This window comes from Aotus nancymaae, unplaced genomic scaffold, assembly GCF_030222135.1.
Source record: "Aotus nancymaae isolate 86718 unplaced genomic scaffold, 86718_ANA_hifiasm-v0.15.2.pri h1tg000040l, whole genome shotgun sequence".
NCBI lineage: Eukaryota > Metazoa > Chordata > Mammalia > Primates > Aotidae > Aotus > Aotus nancymaae.
The window spans coordinates 48778567-48799690 of NW_026988454.1; the positions used below are offsets into that span (position 1 = coordinate 48778567).

A 21124-nucleotide genomic window follows, 5' to 3' on the forward strand; every position below is an offset into this window, starting at 1 on the left:
AGGGCAAAGCAGGGCATGACTAAGTAGCTGAAGTCATAAGGTTTCTTGGTGCATCTCCCATTCACTCATTGTTTGCTTCCAGAAGGAAGAGTGTAGGACAGCCCTTTCCTGATGTGTACTAAGCCAGGGCACCTGTGTCGAGATGAGAGTGGGTCTCCTTTCCTCTACATGTAGACCTCAGCAGCTGCTCACACTGTCCAGAGCAGGGGAATCCTTGCCTTGGGCTTGGTTTAGCATCTAAGAAATACAGTGACATTGCAGGGTGTCAGCACCTCCCAAAGTGTGGCAGAGCCGTCCACATAGAGCGCATTGAGAATGACGACCCTGGAGGATGGCAAGGTGTGGCCCTGCAAAAGATTCCTTTTTATTTTCCATCAGCTATGCTCAAATACTTTTTAATTTTCATGAACAACTTTTTCTCGCTCAAAAGTTAACAGCCAGACCCTGGAGCACCACTATGAAAGGGTTTTTATTTGTTTCCTGCTCTTGCTTGCATCGAACAATGATTGCTCTAACGAGTGAATAGTCAGCCCTGGAAACAGAATCTAGGTCAGCCTGTCCTTTCTGCAGCTTCCCACCACTAGGGGGCAGGAAGCATCTCTGAAAAAGGAACTAAAAAGGCTGGAAACGTGTGAATTGACAAGCAAAAGCCGGAGGCTTGCCTGCCTGCAATTCTCATGATGAAAACATTTCTTCAGAAATCAGCCTCATTTGATCACTTCTGGCAGACGCAGAGGCCAGCTGAGGAGTGGGCCAGGAGAAGGGGAGGGCACTTCAGGAGGCTTGTCGTTTGATCATTTTGCAAAAACCGTTGTACCATCTAAAGACTTTGAAAATGCATACCTAGAGAGCAAGGCTGTGACAGGGCTTTGAAACCCCCTGAGCCATGAGGTCAAAGTCCATTTTATAGAAACCTGTAATCTGAAAGAATATACATTTAATAATGTGATTCTTTTGGGAGGTGGGGGGCAGGTACTCAGATTCCAAATCCACAGGTCCTCAAAGGGATTTTGTTCATCAGAAGCTTTTTAAAAATCCCAGAATCCCATACAAGTGATAGACTGCACAGTGCGATGCACAGTTTGGCATCTATAGAGGTGTGAGGATGGAGAGAGTACTGGATTGCGTGCCTGGCAGCTGCTACTCACTAGTTTTGTGACCACCAAAACCTAAGCTGCTGAACACTAACAAAGCAGCACAAAACTTGTCTGTCAGATTACAACATCAACAGCAAGCATTTATCCAGTCCCTACTGTATGCCAGGCACTGCGCTAGGCGCTGGGGAGATGATGAATGATAAGATAGACACTGATGGTCTCTGCCTCGTCAAGATTGCATCACCTGCCTGTAGGAGCACATCTACTGTGCCTGCACAGCACCTGGCATGTCACAGACACTTAATACATGTTAGGTTTTTCTCCAATCCTCTTTTCTCCTTCTCTCCTCATCTAAACTATGTTATTGTAGGGTCAGATTAAGATTCCCCTTGGCAAAGTGGGTTTCTGGAAACACATTCAGAGGACATTTATTCATACTTCATTTTTTAAATTCTGCTTTTACTTAGAACTTACTATTTGCCAGCCAGTGCTAGACCTAAGGGATCTATAATTGATATTTTAAATTTTTATGTCCACCAATATCTGATCCATCTTCACTGAGGAATTCCCATGCCTTCTCTGGCCAGGTTGGAAACACCAGCTACCTTCCCAGCTTCCCCTTAAACTGAGAGTATCAGCACTTTGAGGTTCCACACCCCATTTAGACTTGGGAGCAGAGAGTCTGGCAATAGGAAGCGTGGATAACCTACCCAGTGGGAGGGTTATGGTAGGTGCCACAATGATGTCTAGTTTCTAGGAACAACTGGTAATGCCATGGGACAGCAGTGCATGCTGGACGTTGAGTGGCCTAGTTTGATAGTGTGATGTTGACTGTGGCCCACGCTGCCTCTGCTTTGCCTTTTTTATACCTGTGTTGAAGTCCAGTTTTCTCTTTTTTTCTTTTTTTGAGTTGGAATCTTGCTCCGTCATCCAGGCTGGAGTGCAATGGTTCAATCTCAGCTCACTACAACCTCTGCCTTCCAGGTTCAAGCAATTCTCCTGCCTCAATCTCCTGAGTAGCTGGGATTACAGACGTGTACCACCACGCCCAGCTAATTTTTGTATTTTTAGTAGAGAAGGGTTTTGCCATGTTGGCCAGGCTGGTCTCGAACTCCTGACCTCATGTGATCTGCTCACTTCCGCCTCCCAAAGTGCTGGGATTACAGCCGGGAGCCATCACTCCTGGTCAAGTCCAATTTTCTGATCTTCTTACTGATTCAGTGAGCTACCCAATTCCTTTTAGCAAAATCCTTTTATACTCAAATTAACACAGATGGGTTTTGTTCCTTGACACCAAGAATCCTTATGGAGATGGAATCAAAAATTATTATGACTTTGGCCCCTTGTCCTTCAGGAGGAGCTGGGCACACAAATGATTTCAGTAGTCTATGTAATTGGGGAAAAGACAAACCCCTTGAAGCATCTACTATGTTAGCATGTACTACGCTGGACGGTGAAGTTTAGAAATGACCACAGGAGGCTTCTGACTCCAGGGAACTCAGTGTGTTAGAAGAGATGAAGCAATGATATAACAATTCCATTAGAAAAAATGCTGGCCAGGCTCGGTGGCTCACGCCTGTAATCCCAACACTTTGGCTGAGGCGGGTGGATCACAAGGTCAAGAGATCTAGACCAGCCTGGTCAACATGGTAAAACCCCATCTCTACTAAAATACAAAAATGAGCTGGGTTTGGTGGCATGTACCTGTAATCCCAGCTACTCGGGAGGCTGAGGCAGGAGAATCATTTGAACCCGGGCAGTGAGCCAAGATCATGCCGCTGCACTACAGTCTGGTGACAGAGCAAAAATCCGTCTCAAAAAAAAAAAAAAAGAAAATGAAAAAGTCCTTAGATGTGTGCAGGTTATGATGGGGGCACCAAAGAGGAATACAAGGAGCTAATTCCCAGTTTAGCTAAGGCAGAGATATTGTCTAGTTTGTTCTTGCTGCTATAACAAAGTATTCACAGACTGGGTAATTTATAAATAATTGAAACTTATTTCTCATGGTTCTGGAGGCAGGGAAGTCCAAGATCAAGGCTCCAGCAGATTCAGTGTCTAGTGAGGGCTTGCTCGCTGCTTCCAAGATGGCACCTTCTTCCTGCCTCCTCATCTCCTCATATGCAGATAGAGACAAATGCTGTGTCCTCGTGTGGCAGAGAGTGGAAGGGGGAAAGTGCCAGGTAGCTCCCTGAAGCCTCCTTTATAAGGACATTAATCCCATTTGTGAGGGCAAAGCTCTCATGACTTAATCTGGCTGCCTCTGGTTCAGATGGGGAGAAGAGATAGGGGTTGGCTGAGAAGGCTGGCAGGGTAGAGTCTTGGCTGAAATCTGCCACATATGGCCCACAATCCATTTCATGCCCTAACACAAGGGGCATTATAAGTTTTGAGTATAAAAGAAAATTGTGATTATAAAATATGGTTTTAAAATAGACATCTCAATTCACCTCACCACAAGTATACAGATACTTTTTACATTTTTATGGGATATCAGCACATTATTCATTTCTCTTATGAGGAAAATGCATAAGCACCCTTTAAGCATTTTAAGGGAAAAGCTTGAAATTATTGTAGTAAACGCTTACAGAGGGTTTTCTATGTAAAAAGCATAAAGCTCCCTGCAGCGGGTATCATTATTAACCCATTTTAAAGAAAGGGGAACTGGGGCCGAGTGCAGTGGCTCACGCCTGTAATCCCAGCACTTTGGGAGGCCGAGGTGGACGAATCACCTGAGGTTGGGAGTTCAAGTCCAGCCTGACCAACGTGGAGAAACCCCATATCTCCTAAAAATACAAAAAAGTAGCCAGGTGTTCCAGCTACTTGGGAGACTGAGGCAGGAGAATCGCTTGAACCCGGGAGGCAAAGGTTGTGGTAAGCTGAGACCGGCCATTGCACTCCAGCCTGGGCAACAAGAGTGAAACTCCATCTCAAAAAAAAAAAAAAAAAAAAAGAGGAACTGAAGAGCAGAAAAGGGACTTGCCCAAGGTTACATAGGTGAGAAGCAGGTTAGGATCTGACACATATGATCTGACTCCAGAGATGGTGCCCTTAACCATGTGTTCCTTGTCTCTCCTTGGAAATGTCACTTCTTGTTCATTATGGAATGAATTTTGTCCCCCTGCTATAGTTTGGATGTTTGTCCCACCCAGATCTCATGTTGAATGGTAATCCCCAGTGCTGGAGTGGGGCCTGGTGGGAGGTGTTTGGGTCGTGGAGGTAGATCCCTCGTGGCTTGGTGCTGTCCTCAGGATGGTGAGTTCTCATGAGACCTGATTGTTGAAAAGTGTGTGGCCCCTCCCTCCCCTTGCTCCTGCTCTTGCCAGGTGGTGTGCAGCTTCACCTCTGCCATGAATAAAAGCTCCCTGAGGCGTCCCCAGAAGGTGAGCAGATGCCAGTGACATGACTCCTAAACAGCCTGCAGAACCGTCAGCCAATTAACCCTCTTTTTTTATAAATTACCCAGCCTCATGTATTCCTCTATAGCAATGCAAGAATGGCCTAACAACCACCTCCTTCCCAGCCACTTCCCCAAATTAATACGTTGAAATCCTAACCCTCAGCACCTCAGAATGGGACTGTATTTGGAGATATGGTCTTTACAAAGGAATTAAGTTAAAATGAGGTCATTGGGGTGGGCCCTGACCTTATGAGAATAGGAGATTTGGCACAGACACATACAGAGGAACGACAATGTGATATGGTTTGGCTATGCCCCCACCCAAATCTCACCTTGAATTGTAGTTCCCACAATTCCCATGTGATGTGGGAAGGGCCCAGTGGGAGGTAATTGAATCATGGGGGTGGGTCTTTCCTATGCTGTTCTCGTGAGAGTGAACAAGTCTCACGAGATGTGATGGTTTTATAAAGGGGAGTTCCCCTTCACAAATTCTCTTTTCCCTGCTGCCATGTAAAATGTGACTTGCTCCTCCTTGCCCTCTGCTGTGATTGCGAGGCCTCCCCAGTAACGTGGAACTGTGAGTTAATTAAATCTCTTTCCTTTATAATCACCCAGTCTCAGGTATGTCTTTATAAGCAGCATGAGAACAGACTAAAACACAGGGAGGAGATGACAGCAATCCGTAAGCCAAGGCGAGGGGCCTAGAGCAGCTCTTTCCTCGCAGCCCTCAGAAGGAATGAACACTGCCAACACCTTGATCTTGGACTTCTAGTCTCCCAGCCCATGAGAAAATGAATTTCTGGAGGTGAAGCCCCCCAGACTGTGGTTACTTTATTATGGCAGCCCTAGCAAACAAATTCACTCACAGACCCCCAGTTAAGAAGGAGCAGGAGGAGGAGGCAAAAAACAAATTACTCTTCCAAGTGAATTCGTCTCATATTAAAATATAAAATATGTGAGAATGTGTGCATTTCATTAGATGAGTGGAGCTTAATTGAATCATCTTTTAAAATAAATAATCTGAATTCAGTTCTATAATAAGAGTAAAATAAAGCAGGAAAAGTCTCAATTTATATTGATGTAGTACCCTTGAAGTAGTATCATAGACCAGAAAGAGTAGCTTAATTAAGGCCGAAGTGTGTCTGTTAATGAGCTGTGGTCCTCTCCAGTGAGCCGACCAATGGGTGCCATAAACCATGAGAGAGCATGGACTTATTGACGGAATGATGAAGTCAGCTGGGCATTAGATGCACTGTGTTTCCTCAGAGGGCGGCAGTACTGTCATTAATAATGAATTCTGTCTTTCCTCGTGTCTTCTGAGCTTCCCACTAATGCTAGAATTATTGGTGTGAAACATGAGGCCTTCCAGTAATTATAGGCAATTCAGAGAGCCTTAAAGTGTGATCGTATATTCCAGGGAAAAACAATTTCCAGCATTTTTTAAAGAATGAATTTCAACTTGTGTGTTTAATACCTCCTACATGTAGGGTGGCGCGGTGCTGGCTCTGCAGGCTTTACTGTGTGTAGGATTCTGAAAGTGCTCATGGCCTGAGGCCCTAAAGCGGTCTGTATTCTAACCATTTATTTTATTTTATTAATTGTTTTAGACAAAGTCTCACTCTGTGACCCAGGCCTGGCGTGCAGTGGTGCCATCTTAGCTCACTGTACCCTCCGCCTCCCAGGTTCAAGGATTCTCCTGCCTCAGCCTCCCACGTAGCTGGGATTATAGGCGTGCACCACCACACTCAGCTAATAGTTTGTATTTTTAGTAGAGATGGGGTTTTGCTATGTTAGTCAAGCTGGTCTTGAATTCCTGGCCTCAAGTGATCCGCCTGTCTCAGCCTCCCAAAATTCCAGGATTACAGGCATGAGCCACTGAGCCTGGCCTGTATTCTGACGATTTAAAGAGAAAAAATAAATTAGGGAGCATCCCAGTTGTGGATCTGAATCATTTTAACATTTAAATGCCTTGATTGTAGATTTGAAAGAAAGGCAAACTTTGACCAGCTTGTCACTTTTTCAGTTCCTGTTCCATACTTTATAGAGCCATATGTTTCATGTTTGGAAAAGTTTAAAATCAGGGAGCTTAATTAAATGTTTCATTTTCACAGACATTTTAGTCTCCTTTCACTCTGTTCCCAGGAGCTCGTGCTCTCATTTTACCAGCTCATTTCTTACCAACTTGGAGGGGCTCAACATACTGTGTAGACTAACACAGGATCGACATGATGTAGGGGAATTTTATTATTGTTAGAGACAATAGACAGTGGCTGGCATTCAATTCAACTTTAAGTTAATGAATGGGAAGAAAAGGATGGGAAGTCGAGAGGGGCAAAACCAGAGGAGAGAAATAGAGACAGACAGTTAAAAAGAAAAGTGATTGACAGAAATGCACCAAGGCCCAGAGACAGAAATACGTGCATTAGAAAGAAATATACAGAGATATAAGGGTCACGTGCCCCAACCTCGTGACATCCCCTACCTTGTCTTTAAGATATTGTGGTGTTAAAAGCTGTCACATGGGCAGGTGCAGTGTCTCACACCAGTAATCCCAGCACTTTTGGAAGCAGGTGGATCACTTGAGGTCAGTAGTTCAAGACCAGCCTAACCAACATGGTGAAACCCTGTCTCTACTAAAAATAGAAAAATTAGCTGGGTGTGGTGGTGCCTGCCTGTAGTCCCAGCTACTCATGAGGCAGGAGAATCGCTTGAATCCAGGAGGCGGAGGTTGCAGTGAGTCAAGATTGTGCCACCACACTCCAGCCTGGGCAAGCCAGCCAGACTCTGTCTCAAAAAAATAAAATAAAAAAAAAAGCTGTCACATTTTTCACACCAAAAACAAAAACACCAAAATCATATCAACAAGAAGTAAACCTTGTTCCACAAGCCCCCAAGCCAACACAAACCTGATGCTTTTGGATAATCTTGTCTGTCCACAAAACCACAGTATGACTTGGCCAAATCAGTCAGAGTGAGGAGACATGCGGTGAGGAGTCACATCAATCAAAAAGTGGCCCACAGCTGGCTGGGCTGACGGGAGGGCAAGCTGTAGTTGATGTGACTGTGTGTAAAAGCTGCCAGAGGCTGCTGGTAAACAGATTGAAAACTGTAAACTGTGTCTTCTTTCCTTTTGGGAACCTCTGTGGGTGCACCCTCCAAGGCCAGGCCCAGTTCCCTCCCTTGGTCTCATCACTGGTCTCTTTATTTCCCTCCTGCACAGTTCCAGAGGCCTGAGCGATGTGACCTGAACAGAATGAGGTCAGCTGAATAAGAACAAATACACCAGTAAAGGAAGGTTTGCAGATCTCTTGCCCTTTGCTGGGCCTTCTAGGTTAGCCACAGTGACTTGAATCAATTCCGTTATTTCATGAACCAATGTTTTCCGTTCTCTGCCCTTTCCTCTGACTCTGGTCTTTTTGCATCTCTGCCTTTCTAAATGGCTTCTCAACTGTATAATTTTTACCAACTCAGCTCTAGTTAAACTAACAATAAGCTATTGAACTCATATATTTTAGCATGTGCCTACATCTTGAAGGCAGCAATGAATAAAAATTCTGCTGGGGAAATATAGTATTATGCCATGTAATGGTGAGGGTGAATTTGTAAATACACTTTTGTTTTCAAATCTTCCACACCCCAAGGCATCTCCAGGGCTGAGGAGTTTGGTGAATTGTGGGAAAATAGAGGTGCTTGGAAATGTGTAAGTGGGTAGCTCATTTAGTAGGTGTTCCACCACCTGCTCACAGATCACAGGGAATTTCATAGCTGATACACATGTGGCAGCAGGGGCCATGTGACTGCAAATGAAAATGAGTTGTGGATTTTTCTTTTCTTTTTTGAGACAGAGTCTCACTCTGTCACTCGTGCTGGAGTGCAATGGTGCGAACTTGGCTCACGGCAACATCCACCTCCCAGGTTCAAGCGATTCTCCTGCCTCAGCCTCCCGAGCAGCTGGGACTAGAGGCATGTGCCACCATGCCCAGCTACTTATTGTATTTTTGGTAGAGACAGGGTTTCACCATGTTGGTCTTGGACTCCTGACCTCATGATCCACCCGCCTCAGAACCCCAAAGAGCTGGGATTACAGGCGTGAGCCACCACACCCGACCAGTTGTGGATTTTTCTGTTTTCATTTAACTTTTCTTCAAATGCCCTTCCCCTTTAAAGAATCATCAAAATGCCTTTCCTTTAAAGTTAACGCTACAAGGAATCAAAGTCTCATTTCCTGGAAATATAGGCTGGATGGCAGCCATCCCTCAAATGAGCCCCCATGGGGAAGACTTGGAGAGTGTGCTCCCAACTCAGGTTTCCGGTGGACGCCTAGGAAGCCCCACAGACTGGAAGATGAGGTCATGGATTACTCTCACTGCTGCTGAGGGCCAGTTCATCACACGCTTCTTGTCATTATTCTCTCACATCATGTATAACCCTGTACCTCTTAACCCATCTCCTCATGCACAGATTTCTAATCAGCTGTGAAGAAATATTATGAATATTTCTGCATTTAAGAAGAGATGCTAAATTTAAAAAATAAAAAAGAGAGGAGATGCTAACGGGAAAAGGGTCGAGGAACAGCTGTGATTGGAAGTAATGGGGTCGAGTGAAACAGGGCAGTGAATCGGGAAATGGGGTTGGAGTAGGCACTGAGGAGAGGAAGCTACACAAACCAGCCAGCATCACCATTCACATGTTTGTTGTTTTCCTCTGAAACCCTATTCTAATAGCTGAGGTAGTATGTGGTTGCAGTGGAAGGAACATGAGCTTTGCTACTAGATAAATACACATAAGAATCCTGCCCCTATCACGAGGCTCTGTGATATCGCAGTTAAGTTTCTCAGCCCTTCCTAGCTTCAGGTTGGTAGCAATACCAAGCTTTCAAAACTATTGGGAGAAACAGAGATCATGGAATGAGGAATGGCTGATGCCAGGCACTCAGTACGTGGTAGAACGATTATTATTATTGAGACAGGGTCTGGCTGTGTCATCTAGGCTGGAGTGCAGTGGTGTGATCACAGCTCACCGCAGCCTCAAGTGATCCTCCAACCTCAGCCTCCTGAGTAGCTCAGACCACGTGTTTGTTCACACCACCATCCCTGGATAATTTTTTAAAGTTCTTTGTAGAGATGGGGTCTGGCTATGTTGCCCAGGCCGGTCTCGAACTCCTGAGCTCAAGCAGTTCTCCCTCCTTAACCTCCCAAAGTGCTGAGATTACGGGCATGAGCCACCATACCTGACCAGAAACTAATGGCCTGATGCTTGCTCAGACGGGGGCGGGGGAAAAGTAACGATAACGGGAAGCTGGCAGGACCCTGAAGAGAGCAGCATTAATCTCACACTAGCCACATAATTTGCTTTTGTTGTCTTTATCACAACTTCTCTCTAATCTCCCTCAACTTTTAAATCAAATGATGAGCCAAAAGGATGATGAGAGAGAATAATGTCAAGAACCCTGAAGGATCTGAGATTTTTGCCCTGCTTGGAAGCTCACAAGTGAAACAGTTACAGCTCCATTGATGCTAGCAGAACGCATGAGACTCCCAATCAGCAACAAAAGGACCTCGTGTCAGCACAACTGGCAGCGTGACCTTCATGTTCCCATGTGGTCCCTGGGAGCCCCAAGTCCCATGGGGGTGATGCAGAGGTGGGCCCAGGTGGCTGCTGTGTATATAGTGCATTGTGTCGCAGCCGAGGAACCTGGAGCTGAAAGTGCTCCCAGTCTTACAAGGGGACTGTTAACAAGCCTGCCCAGTCTTTCTCCTGGAGAGGGACATTCTCTTTATGATCCTTGCCAGGAAACAAACCTGCCCTCTGCCTTATCTTCCACTGTGGTTTTGTATACAAATATCCTGGAAAAGGCAGTCTGCATCATGGTGTGTTGAAACACCACAGACAACTGCTTTCCAACCAAGTAAGACACAGCCAGAAGCAGAATTCCAAAGAAAGCACTGTGATTAGAGAAGACGACTTAAAATTTTTATTTCTTTAATCAAAAAGTTGATTAACCTCCATCAAATCTTAAATAACAGCTCCTGTAGTTTCCAGAGACTATAAGAAAAGCCTATTATTGCTGGGTTATACGCTGGTTTGAAAGCTGCTGCCTGCACCTAATCACAGCCCTTCAGCTGTGGTGAATGGGACACGGCACCTCCTGCTCTGTCTTTGCAAAAGGCCCCGAAGTGATGTCTTCTTCATGCAATTTCCAACTAGCCTGGAAATGGAACATAGGCTTGTTGATAAAGAAATGGGTTAGGGATTTTTGTTGTTGTTGTTGTTAATGAAAAGGAAAGAAATAAGAAGCACTGTTCAAGTTTGACTTTCTTTGGGCTTTTTTATGAGATTAAAATGGTTTGGAAAATAGAATACTTTCAGAGGCCACACATGAGGTTCATGGAATCCTGAGATTTATCCAGATCAGTCTCCTCACTAATGTCTTTATGAGGTCAGCTATGGTTCTCATGACCAGAGGAGCTAGGACACATACCACCAGAGGGCTTCCAGCCTTTCCAGTCCCACCTTGGAGCACACCCTCAGAGTCGTAAAAGCAGAACCATCTTGAGGACCTTACACCCTCACTGGAGACACAGCCCTGTCCCATTGTCAGACTGAAGAGGAATCTGTGTGTCCCAAGTTTTTGGTTCAAAAAATGTATTTATTATATGCAGGCAAAATGCAGCAACTGTTATAGTAAGGAATCCAGGGCGTCTTGTTTGAATTTGGTGGGAGAGCAGCCCAAGTCAGGGGTTAGTGGGTAATTCATGCAGTGGTCACGCTAGCTCCATATCTGAGAGAGGGGCACATGGGGCACATGGTTGTCAGAAATCTATCTGTCCTAACCCTTCCTTCTCCCTTGCTTCATATATCTAATCGGCCACAAAGAGCTGTTGGTTCTTCTAAATCATTCTCAGATCTGCCCACAATCTCTTTAATTTTTCCTTATGTAATTCATCTTAAACTTTTTTGTTTTTGTTGTTGTAACTTGTGAGATAAAAATCTAATGGGATCTTTCTCAAGCTCCCAAGAAATAACAATGTTCCTTCTCCACCCCTTTACAACTTCCTACTCCCAACCCATGACATACCCAACACACACACACACACAAACACACACACACACACACACACACCTAGAGACAACTCTTTCATCCCATGCAAATTCTTTGTGCAGGACTCAGTTTCCTTTGGTCATCTGTGGATGTCATCCCAGAGGAGCCCCTCTAGTATGGATTTTCAGCACACAGAGACAGTGCCCTGGTTGTCCTAGGGAAATCCCCTAGTGATGTTTGGGAGCCCTGCTTCTGCTCAGTGCTAAGGTCGGCAGTGTGGGTCAGTGGGCTCTGATCCCAATGAGGGCAGGCCTCAGGCTTGAGACCTCCTCCCGCTCAGTGCTGGGCCCAGAAGCTGAGCCCATTCCCTCCCAGCAGGCTACAACTGTGTGAGCTGAACTAACTGGTGGAGCCAAATTGTCCTCCCCAAGCATTCCCACTCCCGAGGAAGGAGAATTGCACTGTGTGATTTCAGGTGGAATCTGCCAGCCTGAGCTGCCTGAGAGAACAGACAATGGAGCTCTGTATCACTGCAGAAAAAGGGAAGGAAAATGCTGACATTTCAGTGATTACATTTGGGATCTACAGTTGCCTTGGGGCAAGGCAGTGATCACTTAATAGATGAATCTTCACTTTTTACTTCAGAGCTTAAATTAGTTTTCAAGTATCTAAAAGGTTAGAGAATATATTCTTAATTAAAGAGGTAGACCTAGCTTCCTTTTCCATTCCCATAAAGCACTGGTGTGTGTATGTGTGTGTGTGTGTGTGTGTGTGTGTTGTACTTTGCATTTTTGCATAGATTGTGATACTGGCAACTGCAGATAGCTATAGGATTTATGTCCTCTACATAAGGTGACCACACATTAGGACAGTTCTTTTCAATATTCTTTCTTTAGGATGAGCTATAATTTTTTATTAAGCAGATGTATTCACTATGATTAAATGTTTGGGTGTCAGTACAGCACAGGGCCTCACACAGAATATTTACCAAATGAATGACTGATTTTATGACCTTATATTCCCTGTGCTAATAAATATAAATACACAGAAAATCCTTTTGGTAAATATTTCCTAATTCTCTCTGGGTAAAACAAAAATTCCAATAATGCCTGCATGTCTTCACACACAGTCTAGCAGGGATCTCACTTGTCAGCAGAAATGAGCCATCTGGTTGCTGCCCTGAGGTCCCATGTTACAGAAATGTCACTGCTTTTGCACATTCACGACAGACCATTTTCTCACCAGCCAGGAGAAGCTGTATCTTAAATAACTGAAGCAAAATTATTTGTCAAATAACAAGAGCAAAGTACATTTTCAATGGTCAGTCGTCTTGTCTATAATCAACTCAACTTCCTAAATATTAAATATTCAGTAATCTGGCTGTAGTTTCTGGATCATTTAAACAAACAAATTATGCTTTAAAAAACTCAGAAAGAATTGTCAGCTATGTCTTCATACTGTGAATTCAGCAGACTGAGGAATAACCAAAGTGGGTTTGCCAACCCTCTTAAAGATGCATTTGGACCCTGAAGTCCAAGGAAACTATTGGCCTTATGTGGCTTCCCCACACCCCAGCTCAGGTGTGTTCACCCACAGATTGGTTAGGCTGCAACTGAAGAGCTGACAAGGATCTCAAGCTTGATTAATTCTGCTGCAGATCATTTTGTTTTTAATTTTTAAAAATACAATGTGACTTAGTTGTAAATGAGAACAAATTAACAATGAACAATATTTCAAAAACTGAAAAACGTGGCACGGACACTAAATAGTACTGAATGTATAGACTTTTATCATCTTCAGATTCCGAGTTTATTGTGACTTAATTATATAAAGATGTGGAGTCAGTTTTGCAACCTAAAAATATTTACTTCTTAGAACTATATAAATACTTCACTAAACAATTTTTAAAAAGATAATGAGACAGACGTGCAATTATAGAACTGCATACCAGTCAGGCCAGTTCCCTGCAGAGGGAATTCCCAGCATGATCTCATTCATCTGTGAAGACCCAGGGCAATCCTTGTTTAGACGTATGCATACATCTACTCGTTCGGCGTGGTCAGCCCTCTGCTTCTTGGTGGTTTCTCTCTGCTGTGAATGTACATGTCCACTTGTCTGCTTCTTAGAGTAGACATTTACCTTCCTCATCCACCAGCCTTCGGAGGAGGACTGGGGCCATGAAGATGATTGATTTGACCTGTTTTTCCTGGAGGGCTTCCTGGTGGCCATCTTCCATTATCATATCTGGAATCGGATGAGTTTTCGTAGCCTCTTCTTTTTTTCACATGTTGCTGAAGCAGAGTTTTGAAAAACAAAACCACAAACTTGGCTATTCTTCAGAAGAAATCTGTTATCAAAGATAATTTCCATGGAGATGAACTCTGCTCTCCAACACTTGTCCATTCAAGATGTAAGCCATCCTGCCCCGCTTCCCCACTTCGGAGCAACTTGCAGAGTAATTTAACTGAACTAATGCCAGTTCTCAGTTTGAGCCTAAGATGATTCAAACTTGTGTTTTGAATTGCGAGGCAGCACTGCAAGAGTTTGAATTGCATGATGGCTTTTCAGCCGAAGAAGAGAAGAAGAAATCTTTATTTTTATTTTATTTATTTGTTTTTATGAGACAGAGTCTTGCTCTGTCGCCCAGGCTGGAGGGAAGTGGTGCCATCTCTGCTCACTGTAACCTCTGCCTGCCAAGTTCAAGAAATTCTCCTGTCTCAGCCTCCCAAGTTACAGGCGCGTCCCACCTCGTCTGACTAATTTTTGTATTTTTAGTAGTGACAGAGTTTAACCATGTTGGCCAGGCTGGTTTTGAACTCCTGATCTCAGGTAATCCACTCACCTCAGCCTCCAAAAGTGCTGGGATTACAGGCATGAGACACCGCGTCTGGCTGGAAATCTTTATTTTAAACTTTTTCATATGCATCTTGGAGAAAAATTAAGATGAGGAAGACTTGTATCACAGATACCAGTTCCTAGGGCAATTCCTGGAGACCAGGGTCTGAAAACTATGGCTCAAGGGCCAAATCAAGCTCAGGGCCTGTTTTTGTACTGTCTGCAAGTTAGTAATGGCTTTTGTACTGTTTAAAGTTTGTGAAGAAGAAGAAACAACAAGGAATAATATGAGATGGAGATGCCATGTGACCTGTAAAGCCTGAAATAGTTACAATCTGCCCCTGGGCAGTTGGCCAACCCTGAGCTATAGACTCATGTCTGCACTCTATGGAGAAAGGGGATAAATGCAGCAGGTGAAATCAATGCAAGGTCAGGGATGGGGAAAAAGAATATTCTTTCCACCTCTGTGAGGATCATAGCATGACTCTGGCAGAGCAAAAATTCTAGAAAAAACAATACTTGAGGATAGAAGATTTTTGGTGCATGTGAAGACCATGCTTTGGGCAGAGACATCAGCTTCCCAAGGACACCAGTGGTGGTTATGGAGGCATGGAGTGGCCTTCCTGTAACTTCGTGAGCAGCCAGCATCACAGTGAGAGTCAGAATTCCTTTTCACAAAACAAACAACCTCCAGGGACTTGCAAACGTAATTTATGAATTGGGGAAGGGGCTGAACCCTTTCCTGAAGAGGTAGGCTAAAAGCCAGTGAAACTTTAGCTATTAATGGTGTAGAAAGAAAAAAAGTGGCAGTTTTCGTCAAAGTTCCCAATCTTTTTCTACGATGTCACTCTCAGAGAACACAGACCAAAAATCAAAAGCAAATTAGGCTGGGTGCAGTGGCTCACTCATGTAATCCCAGCATTTTGGGAGGCTGAGGCAGGAGGATCACTTGAGGTCAGGAGTTGGAGACTAGCCAGGCCAATATGACGAAACCCCCGTCTCTACTAAAAATAAAAATTAGCCAAGCGTGGTGGTGCACATCTGTCATCCCAGCTGTTCAGGAGGCTGAGGCAGGAGAATTGGTTGAATGCAGGAGGCAGAGGTTGTAGTGAGCTGAGATCATGCCACTGCACTCTAGCCTCGGCGACAGAGAGAGATTCCATCTCAAAAAAAAAAAAAAAACAACCCCTCAACAAAAACGAGCAGATTAATTTGAACCTTTACCTGTATCTCTCAAGTGACATTCAAAAGGAAATGTGGTTTTCATGCCCTGTAGCTTCCTCAGGATCCCCTCTCCCCCACCATTCCTGTCTCCTTTCCTTGCCTTTTCTGACAAAGACCTTCCACTGACATGGGAAGTGTGTGTCATGATCCTGATCTGAAAGATGAGTGTGAGTTAAGATCAGGATGGCGGTGAAGTGGCACAGATCGCTGAGCAAGAAACACCAGAATTTTCCTCTGGGGTTACGGGAAGGGAAAGCTGTGAATCCCTGTGCATTCATCACTGTCCTAACGTATTGTTCATAGGAGTCTAGTCATTCCCCACCCCGAGGCTAGAGAGGCCTAGGGAAACTTTAGCTACACAAAATTGTGAAATTGAAATTTGTACTTTGGGAGGCCGAGGTGGGTGGATCACGAGGTCAAGAGATCGAGACCATCCTGGTCAATATGGTGAAACCCCGTCTCTACTAAAAATACAAAAAATTAGCTGGGCATGGTGGCGCGTGCCTGTAATCCCAGCTACTCAGGAGGCTGAGGCAGGAGAATTGCCTGAACCCAGGAGGCAGAGGTTGCAGTGAGCCGAGATCGCGCCATTGCACTCCAGCCTGGGTAACAAGAGCGAAACTCCGTCTCAAAAAAAAAAAAAAGAAATTTGTATTTAGTTCCCTAGCTTCCCTTTTCCGCAAATTTTCCCACCATTCAATGACTTACACGTTTTAAAAACACTTATGGAACACCTTCTATGCATTCACAGTTCAGAAAGAAAGAAATATTCTAGAGAGGTAGACAGATTAGGAAGCAAATAATTACATGAGTGTAATAAACACTATAATAGAGTTGTAAGAGTATAATATAAAACAGTGATTATTTTGCACTTTCCCCTTCCTAAGATTTAGTGGGCTAAACAAGAAAGACGTTTGTTTCTCTTTTACACAACAGTTCAAGTGTAAGCAGCCAAGGGATGGTGGTTCCAAGGTGACGGGGACCCAGGCTCCTTCTATCTTGTTGCCCATTCATCCCTTAGGGTGTTCTACACAGATACTTCACCACCACACCTGCTGGGTCTGTATCCCAACTAGCAGGGGAGTTGGGGGAGAAAGAAAGGTGCTTCCTTTAAGGAGGTAGCTTGAAACTTTGATTCTGCTCATTGAATTTATCATTTAATCACGTCTAGCTGCCAGGGAGTCTGGGAAATGTGCTCTTTAGCCACGTGCCACCAAAAGCATGTGTTTTGAATTTACTAAATTAAGAAGGGGAGAATGGATTTTGGGGAATAACTCATAGTCTCGGCTGCAGATTATAGCTAATTCAATATTCCCTAAGATTGCGTTGGCCACAAAATAATTTGTTCTCAGTAGTAATGGCTTTTAACCCTACAGTTTCTCTACATCCCAGAATGTGACCACAAGATTTAGCCCAAATCTGGAAAAGCTACAAAACACTGCAAGAGGAACTAAAAGGTCCTTCTGGAACAGGTAGTATAAGTCTTTTGCTAAACAATTCAAGGATCTAAGCTAAAGAATCTGGTAGCAAATAGCATTTGGCTCTCTTTCTAACGCATGTGTTCCATGATGAAAAAGGAGAGACTACCTAAAACTACTCAAAGCTGGAGATTTATCAACATGTAGCATCTGCTCCCATCTACTTCCATCCAAGTGGTGCACATCACCTCACAGTTTCCCAAAATTACTCTTCATCTTACACCTCACAGTCAACCTCAACAGGGCTCCAACATCCTGGTAGAAGTACCAAAACTTCCGCAAGGTTGAATACCTAGAGTAGCAGGAAGGGTATGAACAAGAGGGCTGTTTGCAAAGCTTACCTCCCCATCAAGAAGGATCCATGCCAGATGGGTTGATGCTGCCATTTTGATACAGACACTTTGGAGTCTTCTTTAGACCAGACTGTCAGGTCTCCATATGCAAGCCTGCAACCTGAAAGTCTGAAGTCCTGCTTGCCTCGGCTGATGTCTCCCACCCCCTGCCTGCGTTCACCACTGTCCCTGATCACCCAGAGGAGCTTCCCCAGACAAGCCCCTCACCCAACCCTGCCATCTTAACTGTTCTTATGATAATGTAAATACCTCTCACCCAACCCTGCCATTGTAACTGAACTTATGGTCATGTATACTCCTTGCCCCCACCCTCACCACTGTAACTGATCTTACTCTGCAACACCCCCACCACCCAAAAAACTACCCAAACCTATAAAACCAACTCCTATCCCACTGCCCTTTGCTAATACCCTTTTCGGCCTTAGCCCACCTGCACCCAGGTGAATAAACAGCCATGTTGCTCACACAAAGCCTGTTTGAAAGTTCTGTTCATTCAAAGGGCGCGTTTTTCAACACAGACTAAAACCAAACCGTTGACTTTTTATTTTTCTAAATAAAAACTGCTTTAGTATTTTTATCTGATGACACAAATAACAAATACCCACTTTAAAAGAACCTGACAATGCCAAAAATTTTGCACAGGTACCTAAATAAAATAAAGCCATCCAATACAAAATACTTGATGGATATATCCCCCCCAGAATTTGTTCATTGCATAGCTTTAAAAATCGCTGGTTGGATTTTCTGGGAAGCAGATTCTGAGACAGAGTTTGTTGTTTAGGATCTTCTTGAAGAATTGTCGTTGGGATTAACACCTATGGAAAAAAGGAAAAGAGAACAAAATTTGATGGAGAGAGAACTCTAGCTACATCATACGCCTGACAACAGACTTAGCTATCCCCACAAAACCTCTGCAGTGTAAGTGGCCAGACAGAGTTGTTCTGTGTTGGACTGAAGTGGCCTGGCCTTAAACTCCTATCTCCATCAGCACGTACCTGCCCTACCTGCTCAGGAGAGGTGACTCTGCAGCTGAGTCAGTCCCTGAAGGGACAGTTGGGGCAAAAAGTCCTTCTTTGAAGGGGGATCTAGGTATGTTTCATCTACCCTACACACACACACACACAAACACACACACACACACACACACCCATATATTTAGCTTTAAACAAAAATATGATCATATTATCTATGCTCTTATGACACTGACATTTTTTGCTTAGCAACATAATGTAAACGTTTCCCCATGGCCCGAAATATAGATCCCATTTATTTTTAATTACTACAGATAGTCTATTGAGTTGTACAGTTCTTCATCAAATCTCTGTTGATGGGCATTTGAGAACCTTCCCAATTTTTGCCTCTACAAATAACTCAATCATGAACATATTAATGTTTATATCTTTTCACACATGTGTAATTATTGCCATAAAGTAATTCTCCCAAGTGGAGTTGCTGAGCCAAAAGATTTGCATTTTTATATTTTGAGGTGTAATGCTAAATTACCTCCCAGAAAGCTGCAGTCTACCAGAGCACTGGCACTGACGGTAAGCCACGTCAATCTTTTTTTTTTTTTTTTTTTTTTTTTTTTTTTTGAGATGGAGCCTTGTTCTGTTGCCCAGGCTTGGGTGCAGTGGCGCAATCTTGGCTCACTGCAACCTTCACTACCTAGGTTCAAGCAATTTTCCTGCCTCAGCCTCCCAAGTAGCTGAGATAAAAGGTGTGCACCACCACGCTGACTAATTTTTGTATTTTTAGTAGAGACGGGATTTCAGCTTGTTGGCCAGGCTAGTCTTGAACTCCTGATCAAGTCATCTGCCCACCTCGGCATCCTAAAGTGCTAGAATTACAGGCGTGAGCCACAGGACCTGACCCATATCGATCTTCTTAATTTTTGCTAATCTCGTAGGTGAAAAATAGCTCATTGTTTTCTTAATACATCTATTAATGAGATGTTTAGGTTAAAGCTGTTTCATAACTTGACAGATTGTATTTTTTAATTTATTTTTCCCTTTGTGAATTATCTCTACCCATCCTTTGCACATTTTTCTCTGGTTTACACATATCTGTTATATTGAGGTTAATAAACCTGTCTGGTATGTATGATATAATATTAGTTCCTAATACAGCATCTGTGTCTTAATTTTTCTTTTTCTTCTTCTTTTTTTTTAATGGATTAAATCCATCTATTGTCTAAGAAAATTCTGGTTTAGATGTTACTCCTTACTAGTTTCTTTCTACCCTAAGTTTACAGAGATAGTCACCTGGATTTTCTTCTGGCACTTTTATAAATCCCCACTTTCACATTTTCTATTAGTAAACAATGTAAAAAATAGACATTCTCTCATCAGTGCACTTCTTAATCTCATCTAATTCCCAAACCACACTAAGTGACCTGTTACTGAGAAAAGTAATAAAGAAAACATTAGTTTTACATTTCAAAATGGTCATTTTGATGGAATTCCATGTAGTTTGCTGCTTTAATAGTCTTACTCCATCAGAAATGCCCTTAAATACCTGCCATAAGAGGCTGAGGCAGGAGGGTATTTCTTTCAGCCTGTAGAATGATAACCTCAGGCAACCCACTGAGGTGTGAGCTAATGGCAATATAAAGTGAACCAAATGAAGTTCCAAGAGTCAGCACTTCTTCTAGGCGTTCTTCCTGCTCACCCCTACTTTACCCCACAGTTCCCTTTCCTCCCACACAATTGCTGGCTACAGGTTTCCTGGCTCTGTTCCTAGATGTCTCTAGGGGTAGTCACTCTGCTTTTCCCTCCTGGCTTTAAAAAAATAACTTTATTGAGGTATAATTTACATACCATAAAATTCACCCATTTAAAATCTATACTATAGTGATGTTTTACAAATTTTAGTGAGTTGTGCAACAGCTACAATCTGGTTTTAGAACATTTTTGTCACCCCAATGAAGTCATTCATACCCATTTACAGTTAATCCCCATGCCATCCCCAGCCCCAGGCAATCACTAATTTACTTTCTATAGAGTTGCCTTTTATGGACATGTCAGATAAATGGAATCATATACTCCTCTAGTTTTCACATCGCCTCTTATCTCCAGTGAGTAATTCCAGACTCCGCCTCAGCTCTGTGGAAACTGATCTGCCAACCAAATGCAGGTTCACATAGCTGATAGATGAGCGCTCTGACTCAAGTCCAGCTCTTGTGGTTCCAGTTCTTTTCAGTCCTTCCTGCATTCCTGATCTGGCTTTTCAATGTTGTATGAAAAATTTAGCGATGGCCATTTAAAATAAGTCGCAAAGATTACTGGCTTTTTGATACACATGGGCACTGAGCTCATGACTCTTTTCAGCCACCAGAGGGTGCCCCAAAGATCTATCTTTGAATTGGCTTTTGCTTGTCACAGTTAAACATCTTAAGAAAGAGAATGTGAGTTGTCACCTGATTCTGGGTAAGTTTTTTTCCAAGATACTTTTCCTCTCTGAGTAATTGCAAATAGCAATGAAGAATAAAAACTAGAAACCGTTTTTTGTACATATCGAAAGGTTTTCTTCAGGCTTTTAAGAGGGAGATTTTAAAAAATATATAATAAAAGGGAAAATGTAGACTTCATTTAAGAAACTGGTGAAGAGTTTTAAATTATGGCAATCTAGCATGACAGATATCAAGTAACCAAATTATTAAGCAATTAACCAAAATATTAAGGTGTTTTGCAAATCTTTTG

General features: G+C 43.4%; 1 protein-coding gene and 1 pseudogene across 4 annotated transcripts in view; one reads left to right on the forward strand and one right to left on the reverse strand.

Annotated features, from left to right (window-relative positions):
• Nucleotides 1–21124, forward strand: part of MCM9 (minichromosome maintenance 9 homologous recombination repair factor) — a 323915-nt gene that overhangs the window by 147363 nt on the left and 155428 nt on the right. The window lies entirely within an intron of this gene.
• LOC105715675 (selenoprotein K-like) lies at nucleotides 13672–13955 on the reverse strand (annotated as a pseudogene).